This window comes from Chlorocebus sabaeus, chromosome 4 (assembly GCF_047675955.1).
Source record: "Chlorocebus sabaeus isolate Y175 chromosome 4, mChlSab1.0.hap1, whole genome shotgun sequence".
Lineage (NCBI taxonomy): Eukaryota > Metazoa > Chordata > Mammalia > Primates > Cercopithecidae > Chlorocebus > Chlorocebus sabaeus.
The window spans coordinates 89,401,701-89,414,215 of record NC_132907.1 but is presented as its reverse complement, the minus strand read 5'-3'; positions in this window follow the sequence as shown (position 1 = coordinate 89,414,215).

Genomic DNA, 12,515 nt, shown 5'->3' with positions numbered 1-12,515 from the left:
ATTATATAATGTATATGATGCACTAGGCAATACTGTGTGATGCTGTGGTTGTGTAACAACTGCACTGCTTATCTCTACTGATAGAGTAGAAATTCGTACAAAGACTTTGGTTAGCGATTCTTACAACAACCAAAAGGAATTTCACTCATAAAAGTTTGAATAAGAGATGCTAGACACAAGAGAACATGTTGTATCATCTAATTTATAAGAAACCCAAAAAGAGACCTAAATGGGTAATGCAGGTTGGAGACGTAAGGAAGTTTCCAGGATGCTGCTGCTGATTTTTCTGACCCAGGTAGAAGTCACCAGGATATGCTCATTATGTGAAACAGGAACATGTGCATGGTGATTCTCATGTTATGCTTGAATAAATTACTTAAATATTATTTTCTTATTGATATACAAAGGATAAACATTCAGAGGATACTATTATGTCTAACTAGAATTGCTCAAGTCCTCCGATTTGTAATTATGTAATTCAAAATGCTGACTTGTACCATTCTATGTTCCCACCAATAGTAGACAAGCCTTGCACAGCTTTGCCAACACTTGCTATCCATTGTCTTTTAGACAACCACCATCCTAACAGGTGTGAAGTGGTATTTTGCTGTGGGTTTGATTTGTATTTGTATTTCTTTATTAGTGATTTTGAGCATCTTTCCACATACCTGTTGGGCATTTGCATGCCTTCTTTGGAGACTATTTTTAATCCAGTTATTATTCTTTTTGCTATTGAGTTGTGTGAGTTCCTTATATATTTTGTATATCTATCCTTCTTCAGATATATGATTTGCAAATATTTTCTCCAGTTTGTAAGCTGTCTTTTGATTATTGATTGTTTCTTTTGTAGTGCAGCAGCTTTTCAGCTTGATATAGTTCCACTTTATTTTTATGTTTGTTGCCTGAGCTTTTGGTGTAATTTTTAAAAATCATTATTGATGACTGCCAATATCAAGGAGCTTCTCCCCTATGCTTTCTTTTAGGAGTTTTAGAGTTTCAGGCCTTAAAAGTAAGGTTTTAATCCATTTAGAGTTGATTTTGTCTGTAATGTAGAATAAAGGCCCAATTTATTTATTTATTTATTTTTGTAAGTGGACATTGTTTTTCCAGCATCATTTTTTGAAGAGACTATTACTTTCCCATTTGTCTTCTTGGTGGCATTGTCAAAAATTGGCTGACCATATGGTTTATTTCTGGGCTTTCTATGCTGTTTCATTGGTCTATGTGTCTAAAACATTACCATACTCTTAGTATCACACTGTTTTGATTACTATAGCTTTGTAATATAATTTGAAATCAGCATGTGTAATGCATTCAACATTTTTTTTTCCTCAAAATTGCCTTGGCTATTTGGGACCTTTTGGTTCCATATAAATTTTAGGTATTTTTGTATTTCTGTGAAAAACACCATTGGAATTTTCACAGGGATTGGTGCAGCTATTACGGAAAACAGTATGGAGATTCTTCAAAAAATTGAAAACAGAACTACCATATGCCACAATGATTTATCTGCTGGCTATATACACAAAGGAAATTAAACCAGCATCTTGGAGAGCTGTCTGCATTCTCATATTCCTTCCCCCATTATTCACAATAGCCAAGATCTAGAAACATCCTAAGCATCTGTCAACAGATGAAGGGATAGAGAAATCGTGGTATATGAATGAACACAATGGAATACTATGCAGCCTTACTAAAGAAGCAGATCCTGCCATTTGTGACAACATGGATTAACCTGGATGACATTATGCTAAGTGAAATAACCCAGATATAGAAAGAAAAGTGCCACATAATCTCACTTATATGTGAATCTTAAAAAAAAAAAAAAAAGTTGAATATGTTAAACAGAGAATAGAACAGTGATAACCAGGGGCAGGGAGGAGGAGGAAACAGAGAGATGTAGGTCAGAAGGTACAGCACTTTTAGGCCAGGTGCAGTGGCTCACACCTGTAATCCCAGCACTTTGGGAGGCTGAGGCAGGTGGATCACGAGGTCAGGAGTTCGAGACCAGCCTGGCCAAGATGGTGAAACCCCATCTCTACTAAAAATACAAAAATTAGCTGGACATGGTGGCGGGCACCTGTAATCCCAGCTACTCGGGAGGTTGAGGCAGAGAATTGCTCGAACCTGGGAGGCGGAGGCTGCAGTGAGCCGAGATCGCATCACTACAATCCAGTCTGGGTGACAGAGTGAGATTCTGTCAAAAAAAAAAAAAAAAAAAAAAAAAAAGGTACACTGCTTTCGCTTGTGGAGGATGAATAAATCTGAGATCCAATGCACAGCCTGAGGACTATGGTAAATAATGTGCTGTGTATTGGAAACTCGATAAGAGAATGATTTCAGGTGCTCGTACCACAAAAACAAGGATAATGCTGAAAGGTGACGTATAGGTTAATTTGCTTAACTTTAGCAACCATTTCACTGTGGATCTTTAGACCTCAACAGCATGTTCTACTTAAATACATACCATTTTAAAATGCTTACTTGTAAATGAGTCACAAAGACTTTTCATAATATCGACTGAGTTAATATTTGTGTAGTTGTTTCTAAAATCATAAATTGCTGTACAAATTTAGGCTATTACTGTCGTATTTATTAATTCAAAGTTTCTATAAATAATGTATTTATAAATGACTTCATTTCAGTTTCTTAAAAATGAACAAATTTCAATTTAGAAAAAGCAAATGGAATTAAAAGTTTCATGGAGAAGTTTTGCAGCATCTTGGTTTTGATGGCTTCCTCTTCGATGAATTAGTCTTTTCACCCCAGGGCGAAATCTTTTCACATGTAGATGCTTGCACTTTTAAATTGGTAATGTAAGAGCCATGGATTTATTCTAAGAATTAAATAAGATCATGGATGAGAAATCATCTGAATTCTGCCTGGCACAGCAATGGAAAACTATACGTATTTTAAGACAAAACAAAAGTTTAGCCCACTCCCCCAAGGATGGTTCATGGGGAAGATGAAGCCAGGATGTATACAAGGAGTCTTTGGTCATCTTTATGACACTGGTCCACTTCAGAAGAAGCAGGACAGTGTTGACAAAACTCTAATGCATACCCTGTTGGTTTCAACATTATATCATTCATGTCACTGTGCAATTTTGAAAGTCATTTTTTTTTTTTTGAGACAGAATCTTGTCCTGTTGTCCAGGCTGGAGTGCAGTGGCTGATTATAGCTCACTGTTACCTCAAACTCCTGGGCTCAAATGATCCTCCTGCCTCAGCATCCCAAGAAAGTAATTTTTTATTAATACTATTTTTGATTGACAAATAATTGCATGCATTCATGTGGTACAATGTGATGTTCTGATATGTGTAAATTATGTAAATAATTAAATCAAGTGAATTGACATATTCCTCACCTTGCTTACTTATTCTTTTTTTGTGGTGAGACCTTCGAAATTTACTCTCTCATTTATTCAAAATAACAATACGTTATTGTTGACTATAGTCAACTTTCTGTGCAACTGATCTTAAAACTTACTTCTCTTGTCTAGCTAAAACTTTGTACCCTGTGACCTACATCTCCCAGTCTTTCTCCTTTCCCCATCCCCAGGGACTTCACTCTACTAGGAGTTCAACTGTTTTACATTCCACATGTAAGTGTGATTATGTGGTACTATATTTGTCTTTCTGTGCTTGGGCTCAGAAAATAAAAAAATAGAACTACCATATTATCCGGCAAGCCCACGTCTGGGTATGTATTCAAAGGAATTGAATCAGTCTGTCAAAGGAATACCTAAACTCCCATGCTCATTGCAACACCAGCCAAGTTCTTGGTCAATAGGCAAGATATGGATCAACCTAAGTGTGCATCATGAGAAAATGAGTGAAGAAAATGTGGTACATATACACAATGCTATACTACTCTGCCTTGAAAACAAAGAACATGCTGTCATTTGCAATAATGTGAATGAACCTGGAGGAACTTATGATAACTAGAAAGTCATTTCTAAGAAACAATAGTGTTTTGTTGTTGTTTCGATTTTGTCCTTGCAGGAAGGGGTCAGCTACTGGAAACAAGAGCGAGGAAAAAGAGGAGTGTGCGCTGTGGACATTCTCTCCACATGGCTCAGCTCTTCCTCCAGGTGGGACATTAGGGTTGATGACCAGGAAAGGCTTGCATGCTCATGGAACCCCATGACCTCCATCAGCAGCTCTGGGGCTGGGAAGTGCTCCAGGAAGCTTTTCTGTCCTCAGATGAACATGGACTGCCCCAGGAACACCTTCCAGGATTTTGTGAGACTCAGGGGAGAAGATGAAGCCCTCCCAGGAGGCCCTGTCACTACAACCTGAGGACCTCCTTGGGCAAAGACCAACCCTGACTCCAGCTCTGAATTCCATTGCAGCCAGATGGATTTTTCCCATCCCTCGGCCCTTGGTTGTTTTTCTTAATTTTTTTTTTTTTTTATTTCCAACCTACCCCTAGGTTTTCAGTGGCTTCCTTCAAATCGGGAAGCACCCCTGCCAGTGCAGAGCACGTGCCTTTGCTTCTGCCCCAGTGCCTTCCTAACAGTCCAGAGACAGCCACGCCCCACCAGGCCAAAGCCAGGACACCCTCTGGCTCCCTCATGCTCTGCCCAAGAAGAACACTGTGCCACAGCGAGTGCCAGCCTCACCAATTTCTCCACGTAAACAGACACTCCTAAAATTATTGGAAAATTATACCTCTCACCTTTTATATTTTCAGTAAAAATGTTACAGAAAAATGTGTGGCTTTCATGCCGTATCCAAGGAAAAGACATATGACTTCCTTATTTTCCTTAACAGATGCCTGAATTTTCTAACAACTCACATTTCAGGCAGGGGGTTGGTTGGCAGTCAAAATAGAACCCTGGCTAAAAGCAATTAACTACCTTGTAGACATTTTTCTTTAGTTAAGAAATTCAGAGAACAGATCTTCAAATGTTTATGAATATATGTAATAGTCTCACATCATCTTATTTATTTTTATATGTTGATACTGTCAAAATAGTCCTCTATTTGTTGATCTGTATGTAAAGGCCATGCATGGCAAGCCTGGTTCAGCAACGTTCTTGTGCCGTAGAGGGCATGTCCCCAAACCAGCCCATAGCTGTGGGCAGCTCCCTGCAGCTGAGCCCCAGTCAATGGGTGGTCAACGCTCTTCACCAATAGTGGGACTAATGAAAATCTCCCACAAGGTCCTTTGGACATTGTCCCTTTCTGTAATGACCTTGGAGGCTCTTTCCCTCTGACGATGGTGGACCCTCAAGACAGCTCCTGTCCATGAGTCACTGCAGAAGGGATGAGGCCTGTCCACCTGCATCCTTGTGAATAAAAAAGAAATTCTGATTCTTTAGAAGCCAGGGAGGTCTTAGGGTTTCTTAATTTATGTTTACCAGTACCGTGGGACTAAAATGCATTCTATTTACAAATAAGTTCAGATTTTATTTTGAAAAGCTTCAGACAGGAACACCCAAAGAGTGGGAACCTCTCCAGATGTTGGCATGAGGTATGTGTGTGTGTGTTTGAATCCAGACAGGATGCCAACACAGAGCCAGACACTGTCCTGGGGAAGCGATTTGGCTCTGCCCTTCAGAACAGCCGTGACCACAGTGATTGTCATTGAGATGCGTCATGAGAACTCAGTGAGATGATGCCCATCACGTTTTTCTATAACCCTCTAATTCAGTAGGTACAACATTAATCTTCTTTTTACACTGCTCTCTTTCACTTTCCCTGCCAGAAAAATAGTCCATTTCTTGAAACAGAGATCAAGGATGTCATCAGTGCAGCTTCTCTCTTTTAATGATTTGTCAGTATTCGAGAAACACACAGAAGATACAGTACGTCTATATGAGATCTTCTCCCTGGTGGCTTGCTTTCTTGTCCTCTTTTCCAGCAAAAGTACCAGGTCCTTCAAATCTTAGTTTAGACGTCATCCTTCTCGGTCCAGGGCCTCGGGTAGCCATGCTCCACCTGCTCCTTCAGCAGCCTCTGCCTCCTCTGGCTTTTACTCACAATCCCGCATCGAGGTCCTCCACAGTTTTGAGAATCCCTGCACTGAGCTTCAGCCCCAGAGGAGTGCCCTTTTTGTCAACATCATCGCTTCATCCAAGTGCCTGCCTCCTGGACAGGGTTTAAGACAAGATGAGTAAAGGAGGGAATGAAAAAAGCAGCATTTGGTACACATACACTATTCTTGAACACATGTGTCTGCAGTGTCATCTTCTAACATGCAAGTCACTGACACACTGTCTTCCAGTGTTGTTTAAATCATGATTCTGGGCTATTTTCTGCAACACTAAGGGGTGCATTTGTTGAAACTGCTTAAGAGTAGCAGGAGGCTTTACTGGCTTTCTTTGTAAGCATAAAGCATGCTATTTCCATTTTAACCCCTGTTATGAGTTGTCTGTGATGTTGTTGTTCCTGAAACTCCAAACAGAACCCTCTAACTGGTTTCTTCTTCCTACTTTGTTCAAGCTGCAACTGCTTATTCACATATGTGCTAGTGATAGTCAGTGAAGTCATTGCTTTCAGAAGAATATACACAAATGCACAGATCAACGGCCAAATCCCTTATATCTGAGCACGTAACTTCCTGCAAAAAGAAGTTTCAGGATGGAATTTCAGAACACAATAAAGGAGAATCTCTCAATGTTCCTCTTTGAGAGTCATCTTCAAATTAAAAGATTTAAAGAGGTCACAGTCACCTTCTAGGGAGGTGTTTCAAGCAATTGGTGCCACCCCAAGGCATAAAAGCATAAAGAAGAAGTTGCCTTTGTCATTGAGAACATTGTGCAGTCTGCTGGCATGTGCCACATTATATGCAAAGTGGTCCAGTCATGTGAGGCCACACTGGATCTTGCAAGACAAAGTTTTTCTCTGTATTATGGCAAGCTGCTAATGTAACAGCAACGAAAATCCGACAGGTTTCAGGACCTTCATTCAAGGATGTCACCACTATTGTGAAGTGTAGCATAAACATCTTGGAGAGGCACTTTGTCTACTTCAGCAAAGACAAAAGAACTCAGTGGTGACAGCACATACCTGAAGCTGACTCTTTCCAGAGCACTCAGCCCAACTCTGCTCCTTCCTCCTGACGGTCTAACGCAGCATTTCCTACTGTTGGGGAAAGTCAACTCAATCAAATGACTCAGGTCCTAGATGTTGGATGGCCAGGATGTGGCATAATCCCTCCAGAGCTGGTGTTGCCCAGGGGCAGTAGCCAGGGGACTGTGAGGTGATGCCAGCGCTTGGGGCCAAAAATACTATGGGCATGCGTGCACGGGCACTCTCCAAGTGTTGCACACCAAACTTGTAAATGCCCCAAGGATAGATGCAGCCAGATGTCTGAACAGCTGACACACAGATGGATTTCTGTATTATATTCTCAGCCTGCAACTTGAACATGAGAAGGGCCAGAGGCACAGAGCTCGTGTGCTTGCCTGTCAGGCCACCATCACGAATCTCTGTCATCTCCAGCCTTGGATTCATTTACACACACATTCAAAAGTCCTAGCCAATGAGTTATTCATGCCCATGACTCTGAGGCATTACACGTAGATACAGGGAGACCAGACGATTCTCCACCTGTCTCTTATGCTTCTGCGCATCTTGCCAGGAGAGACACTGACTTCTTTTTGTTCCAGATCATCTTTTCAAGGCTATCTGCATAGCAAACCACCTTACAGAAATTGTCTCCCTGCAGAGCAGAGGGTGGGTTTACTTCCTGCCAGGATAATAAAGATCATGTTTCCTTCCATGTGACATGGCAGGTGAATCACATTTTTCGATATCTAAAAATTTTATGTAAATGAAATCTATTAACCACAAGCAGTAATCCTGTTAAAAGTTTCTCAAGGGTAAAGATAACCAGTTTTTTTCTTTTTTTTTTTTTTTGAGATGGAGTCTCACTCTGTCACCCAGGCTGGAGTGCAGTGGCACTATCTCAGCTCACTGCAACCTCCGCTTCTTGGGTTAAAGCAATTCTTCTGCCTCAGCCTCCTGAGTAGCTGGGACCACAAGTCTGCCCACCATGCCCAGCTAATTTTTGTATTTTTAGTAGAGATGGGGTTTCACCACATTGGCCAGGCTGGTCTTGAACTCCTGACCTCAGGCAATCTGCCCGCCTCGGCCTCCCAAAGTGCTGGGATTACAGGTGTGAGCCACTGCGCCCAGCTACCAATTATTTTTTTTTTGCATCACTCCAGTCATGTTGGTGAGGCAAGATACCTAGGCAAGCCTTAGTGTTTACCAAACACATCTAAATCAGTGTGTTATGATTATGCAAATTGCAGTGTTGTAGACACAGTCAGTGTATCCACTGAGTTCCCTGATTCCTTGAACAGGTCGTCACAAACACTGTGTCATGACTTTTTACGTTTCTAAGTTTCATGTCATTGCTTCTGCCCTGCTTTCTAATTTGTATGTACAATCTTTATGGACAAAATGTGCTTAAACATCTTAGGGCAACAAAAGAATGAAAGCATTTATAATATAAAACAATATTTCTGTTCTTTCTTTCTTTTTTTTTTTTTTTGAGATAAGAGTCTCACTCTGTCACCCAGGCTGGAGTGCAGTGGTACAACCTTGGCTCACTGAAACCTCTGCCTCCTGGGTTCAAGCGATTCTCCTGCCTCAGCCTCCCAAGTAGCTGGGACTACAAGCGTGCATCACCATACACAGCTAATTTTTGTATTTTTAGTAGAGACGGGGTTTCACCCTGTTGGCCAGGATGGTCTGGATCTCCTGACCTCGTGATCCACCCACCTCGGCCTCCCAAAGTGCTGGGATTACAGGCATGAACCACCGCGACCAGCCTAAAACAATCTTTCCATCAATAAAAAGCTCAATTGTTTTTCAAATACCCACTGCAACAATTAATCCAAAGCCTCACTGCTGAGCTCTGCTCACTGGTCCCAGCTCTGTGCGCAGCTGGGAAGCAGGGAAATCCTTCTAAGGGTGTGGAATTAAATGGGAGCTGGAGTGAGTTTGGGAAGGACAGGAATTTTCCACACGAGCATGGTCACTACCCAGTGTGGTGAATCGGCAAGGCCATGGGGCACAGAAAACGTGGTTTTTGTGTGAGAACTGTTTTGCACAGTTCAGGGATGCTGCCTATGGTTTCCTAGAACTAAGCAGTTGTTTTCCTCATCTCTTTTGTGCATCTCTTCAGTTTGGGGATGGAGGGTGTAATTTGAGTAAGAAACAATATAGTTATAAGTAAGTCTCAGACTAGAGACACACCCCATTTGGGGTAGAAGTTTGAACAGAATACAAAGGGGAAACTGAGACAGGCCTCATTAACAGAAGAGCTGACACAAAAAACACGTTTTCTGTGCCTCACGGCCTTGCCACTTCACCTTACCGGGTAATAACCATGCTGGCGTGGAAGATTCTTGTCCTTTCCAAACTCACTCCAGCTCCTGTTTAATTCCACAGCATCAGGATTTCCCTGCTTCCCAGCTGCCCACAGAGCTGGGACCAGTGAGCAGAGCTCAGCAGTGCGGCCTTGGATTAATTGTTGCAGTGGGTATTTGAAAAGTAATTGATTTCCGTACTCAGTTTGAACTCAATTGAAGAATCTTTTATAGACTTCACTGTAGGGGTCAGATGCAGAGCCAAGTACAGTGGGTTCCAGGCCACAACAGCTGAACGGAGGAGGCAGCGCGGCCCCTGCCCAACTGCTAACTATGTCAAATAATAAAAATAATAAGTATGTTTCTCTGAGTCACATTATTAACAAAACAAATGCCACAGTGCCTTATTGAGTTGGCACACGATAGCAATAATACGTTTTCTCTCACTTCTCTGTAAAAATCAGTCCGTGTTTTTGTAAGATCCTTAAAAGTCATGCTAACCGGCACTTACATTTCAGTGCTAGGCTGAGATTTCTAACAGTTTTCTTAAAACGGATCACTGAGTAGAACCCATGAGCTACTTGGGAACACATCGCTGCGACCTCACAGTTCCCCTGCAAAGGCAGAGGCGCGCCTCCGGTGAGGCAGGGCGCGGGGCGCGCGGAACCCGAGTCTTCAGCGAGTCCTCGCTCTTTCTCTGCGCTAAGTTCTGTGAGCCGTGGCGGCCGGTGCGTCTCCGGAGATTCCCCTGCCATGGACCAGCCGTCCAGTGACCACAGCGGACGCCCTGGCCTCTCCCTGCCTCTCCCAAGCCCGTGGCCTCTCCCTGACTTGGCTTCCCCATGGAGATGCTCTGACCTCCGGCCTGCGGCAGCTTCTTCTTCTCCATCTTCAGTTGCTGGTGCTCCTGGGTGGACTCTTCCAAGGGCTCTTCGAAGACCACCCAGGAGAACCTTTCTCTGGCCCACCAGGCATCCCCGAATCCCATCGCAGCACCCCCTTTCCTTGGCTGGGAATCTTTCTCAGGAAAAGCTCGGTGTTTTTTTTGTTTGTTTTTCCAGCTTCGGTCCACTCCTGAGGCGTTGGGTCCCCTCCCCTCTGGAGACAGCGCCCGCGCGGCTGCCCAGGCTGCAGGGCCTGGGGACATTCGGGGACCCTCCTGCCCTGAGGACCCTGGACCCAGGAGAGCCGCCACTTGTACCCTCCGGGCGACCGGTGCTGTGCTGCCACCTAGGGGCTGCTGTACGCACTGCAGGTCAGCCGGGCCCGCAGTCCTCAGATGCTAACAATCTGGTTTCTGTGGTTCTTTCGTCGTTCGATTTTTTTATTTTAATTTTTGTGGGTACATAGTAGAAGTATATATTTATGGGGTACATGAGACGTTTTGATACAGGCATGAAAGTGTTCTAACCACATGAAAGAACCCCATCCCCTCAAGCATCCATCCTTTGTGTTACAAACAATCCAGTCACACTTTGTTATTTTTTAAATGTACAGTTGAATTATTGTTGACTATAGTCACCCTGCTTCACCAGCAAACACTGCATCTTATTCAACGCTAACAATCTGGGCTGTCAACAGGAGAAGGGATGCTGTAGCGGAGGGGACTAGAGGTGAGCATTTGCTTGTCACACCCTCCCCCCCGTAGAGTGGTGCCTGTTCTTACAGCCATTTGTAAATAAATGCTGGCCTTGAGCCACACCAAGCATCTAGGTAGAGCTCGGAGCATCATCCATGGGCTGGGAGCACCGTGATGGGGACCTGCAGTCCAGCACAGCCATGGTGGTGCAGGGAGGCCCTGCACTGTGGGAGGAGCTGGTCATGACCCAGGGCCAGCACTGGAGTGGCTGCCCAGGGCGCCAGGCACCCATAGGACTGGGAAAGCCAAGAGAGGCCAGAGAGGGGAAGGGAATTGGCAACTTCTAAAAGAAATGCGAGAAAGAGCCTGGGAAGTACCAGAAGGAAGAAGGTCGTACCTGGGGCTTGAGGCATAGAGAGAACTATGCCTCAAGTAAGCCAAAGGCGTTTTCATGGTGCCTGGAATTTTTAAAGTTAGGGATGCTGGGACTCACAGACACAGAAAAGATTGTCATGAAGAAAGAAGTTTATCCTCGCAGATCCCTGGAGAGAGGAATCACGCCTGGCCACACAGAGACGCACAGCCAACCAGGTGGCCAAGGGAGAGAGGGGAGCGCGGGCCAGAGCAGGCTCAGATCAGCTAATCTGAACTATCTTCACAGGTTCAGGGGTGAGGGGCTGTCACTTCTTGTCTGGTGCCTGGCGTGGGGTGATTTGGGCAGGTGCATGGTGGCCCGGAGTGTGAGGGCCACAGAGAAGGTGGGTGGAGCGTGGACTCCAGGTGGCTGGTTTGATTTGGAAAGCACAGCCCTGGGTTCCAAGAACCAGCTCATTCTGGCAAGGGCAGTCCCTCCAGGGTCAGCAAGACCCCAAATGTCCAAGCACCAGAATTCAGAAAATGAAATAATTCATTAATACAAAAGACAACATGCAGGCATTGGTTAGGAGCCCTGCCTGGGGCCCAGGCTGCTGGCCTCTTGTCGCCCAGGTCTCTGTGCTCAGTGTTCAGCAGCAGGCGCTTGTGGAATCAGCTTTAGAGAAGGAAGGCACTGGGCTTAGAACACTGAAGAATGAATGCCGAAGGGTGAATCCCAAGGCAAGACATACTGCCTCCCGGACAGGAGGAGACGCCTGCATCCTCTCAGAAGTTCACACCTAAGGAGGGTTCCAAGCCTCCCAAGATAACAAAAAGTGCTCCCCAAAATAAGATGTACCATAAATAACAGATGAACAAAATAATCAGTCAAAAAGTCTGTCCCATGTCCAACAGTTGTCCAGGTGCTGGGGTAGGGAATCCAAAAGAAGGGGGAGGATGGCACTGCCTGCCACCTGCATTCAACTGCCCAGGTTAGAGGTAAGTTAACACAAACACAGAAATGTAAGAGTAACAGAGACTGAATCCGGAATATTTGTGTCTCTTTTTCCACATGGCAACTCAAACCATTTTATACAATAATATTTATGTATAGATCTAAGCCTTCATGGCAGCATGTACAGGCTAGACCCTGGAAATAGTTTTACAAGGAGTCAAAATTCCCAGCCATTGTCCAAGGTCCAAGATCCCTGCATTTTCCTCATTCTAGTGTTTCAGAGAGTGGACAAAGAGACC